At 46.6% G+C, this 3304-nt stretch overlaps 1 protein-coding gene across 1 annotated transcript in view; it reads left to right on the forward strand.

Annotated features, from left to right (window-relative positions):
* Window positions 1-3304, forward strand: part of WNK1 (WNK lysine deficient protein kinase 1) — a gene marked incomplete at its 5' end in the record, with an annotated part of 99873 nt that overhangs the window by 93914 nt on the left and 2655 nt on the right. The gene's annotated exons all lie outside the window — the stretch shown is intronic.

A 3304-nucleotide genomic window follows, 5' to 3' on the forward strand; every position in this document is an offset into this window, starting at 1 on the left:
GAATGCTATAAATCGAAGCACTTCTCTTTCAGCCTCTTCTGGATGGCAGTTTCTGCAGGTGGTGACTACGTCAGAGCTAAAATGTGAAATTCCTGATAAGTCATTTTTTAAAGTGACATTGTGGGAGCTTTAGTAATTGTATAGGTCACCTGTAATGGTGTAAGCTGCCCTGCTTGTGACCCGAGATAGGAGCTCCCTAACAAAATCACTTCTGGAGACAAATGTCTCTTAACCTCCCACTTTTCCCTCCCTGAACCAAGTGAGTCCGTTTCAAAATGCTTAAACTTTCCTAGATGATCTTTCACATCTTCAGCTCAATGTGCTGTAGTGTGTGTGTGTGTATATATATATATCTTGATTAATGCTCTCCTGGGGCCTGAGGAAGCTCTCCAGTGTAGCTCCAGGATCCAGTGTGCTTACTGATTAAAGTGGAAATGTGAAGTACCAGAAGCAGATGCTGGCCATTGGAAAGAGGATGAGAGCAAGTGTGTCAATCCCTGCATGAACCCTCACAGTAGAATGTGATCATTACTGGTTTTGAGAGGCTCCCCCCCATGTATCTTTCTTGCTTTTGCCTCACTTGTCTTTAATTTCACCTTTCTCATCATTGTTCTTATTAAATAACTGTATTCTAAGCCCTGTCCACATGATGCATGCTTAAAGTTCTTGTTATTTCACTGTAGATTACCTTTGCCACCTTTGCATGTTCTTCCTACTCGTCATGTGGTGCAGTTGCACATCCTGGCCAGTGAGCCTTACTCTCCTTTTCATGAGTTCTGTTGCATGTGTCTGCCTGCCTGTAACAGCTGCTGCCCTATCTGTGGGCACCCAGCCCAGGAGCCACTTCCATGCTTGAGCTGGAACTGGTGAGAGGGATACGTATCCTTCCTTCCCTCCTCAGCACTACTAGAGGCGGTAACACTTTGCTTATTTGTCCCGCATAGTAAGTACGTCACCTTCCTAATTCACTCCTCAGTATGAAACATTCCTGCAGGGATTTGGAGCCAGTTCTTTCCTTGATACAGACATTGCAAAGAGTGTGGCTGATAGCCAGGGCAAGTGGAAAAGATGGAGTAGCTGTCAGGCAAGAAACAGCGACTCTGTCATTTGGCCTGTGCAGTAGAGGGGAAGATTTTCATTGCTGGCATTTTTGGTGCTCCACTTTTAAGCAGTTTTCTTCAGAAATGTCTGCTATAAAGTCAGGTTTTCAAAATGAGGAGTAGAAATGTTTGAGGAACTTAGAGAACAGAATAGGTGAGGATGTGTGCTTGCAAGGAGCACTGGGCTGCAGTGGCCAGATACTGGTTTTGTTGTTTGGTTTTGTAGTCAATGGATTAAAAAAAAATACAGATTCATTCTGCTTTTACCACGTCCTTCAGAAAAAGTCCACCCTAGTGGTTAACCACCATTTCCACATCTGTAAATGAGGATACTTTGCGATACTGCTGGGAATTTCTGACTTTGAAAAGCCTAAATTTGAGTTCAGTTGCTTGTTTTTTATAAGTGTGAGGGGGATAGTGAGGCTATCCAAAACGCAGCTGCTACGTTTCCTCCCCCACCCCCAGATAATGTTCAGCAAGCTTTGTAGCAGACCTGAAATCTGCCATGTATGTGAAGGGTTTTTTGTGTTCTTGCAGTCAACCCCGTGAGCAGAAGAACTTGTCAAAGCCTGGCTGAAGAACTACTTTCATTTCTACCTTCTTTAAGCCGTATTATTTTTTTGTATCTTGTTTATCTGTGTTGTGGTTTAACCTCAGATGGCAACTACACACCTGCAGCCACTTGCCCACTGTTGTTCTGCCCTGCCTCCAGTGGGATGGGAAGGAGAATTTGGAGAAAAAGGCAAAACTCTGTTGCCTAAGATAAGGACAATTTAAGAGCAGCACAAAGAGAAAAGAAACAACAGTAATAATGATATTGCTAATGAAATAATTTATAAACCGAGTGATATAAACCTTGAGGCTCTGACAGATTTCCTTGCTCTGGCAGCCAGCTCTCCCCTTATATAGCAGGCATGATGTCAGTGTGGTATTGAATATCCAATTGCCTGGTTCCCTTGTTTACCCTGGCTGTGGCTTCTCCCAACTGATTGTGAACATTAACCCTACCCTACCCTAGCCCAACCCAGGACGTTATCCACCTCTTATTCAATACCATTTATGTCATTCCCAGCAGAGTCATTGAATGTTCAAATAATTTTATTTACTGGCTGTTCTCCCACAAAATCAAATCCCCTTGAGGTATATGTGAGAATTCTGATCGCCTGCATCACTCCCCAGGTGCACCCAGGTCCTTGAGCAGAAGCAATCCTGTGGATGAGTTTGCCTTTACCAGAAGTAGGGTTAACCCAGACCATCTTCCCTAACACATTCTTCAGGTGTGCCACTGGGACTTTATCCACTTCCACAGCATGTGGGAGTTTTGACTGGGCAGGGCCAGCTCAACTGGCAGAACCTCTTGTGTTAACTTAGCCAGGTGGCCTTTGCCACCTGTGTGCCCCAGTGTTTGAAGGTTCCTCCCCCATTGCTTTCAGTGTAGTTTTTAACAGTCCGTGGTACTGTTCAGTTTTCCCAGCGGCTGGTGCGTGACAAGGCGTGTGACAGACCCAATAGATGTCAGGCTCCGTGGCCCAGGTGTCTGTGAGGGTGTTTTGGCAGTGAAAACTGCCAAAAACTGAGTCAGTCCTGTTGTCTGACTCAGTTCTCTCTGGGGTGCCATGTCACCACAGCACTTGCTTTTAAAGGCCCAGGATGGTGTTCCAGGTGGTGGCATGAAGCACTGGACACCTTTCCAGCCACCCAGTGGTTGCTTCCACCATTGTGAGGACATGGTGCTTGCCTTGGCAGGGTTGTGGCAGGGGGGTGTGGTCAGGAGGACTCTTGGTTTGCTTGATAGCAGCACGTCTCACATTCACGGATGACTTCCGTAGTGTCCATGGCCAAGTCCACACCTCGGTCTGGAGCCCATCTGTATGTTGCATTATCTCCCTTGGTGGCCTGAGGTATCATGGGCCCACTGAGCTATAAATAATTCATCCTTATGCTGCCAGTCCAAATCCTCCTGAGCCACTTGAGTCTTGGCAGCCTGGGTCACACACTGGTTGTTTCAATGTTCTGTGGCAAGACTACTCTTGGGTACGTGGGCATCCACATGACATACCTTTGCAGCCAGGTTCTCTGCCTGAGGAGCAATATCCTGCCACAGCCCAGCCACCCAGATGAGTTTTCCCCTGCGCTTTCCGTTGCTTCGGTTCCACTGCTGTCACCACCCCCACAGGGCCTTTGTCACCATCACAAGACGGTGC

This window comes from Merops nubicus, unplaced genomic scaffold (assembly GCF_000691845.1).
Source record: "Merops nubicus isolate BGI_N331 unplaced genomic scaffold, ASM69184v1 scaffold11301, whole genome shotgun sequence".
NCBI classification, from domain to species: domain Eukaryota; kingdom Metazoa; phylum Chordata; class Aves; order Coraciiformes; family Meropidae; genus Merops; species Merops nubicus.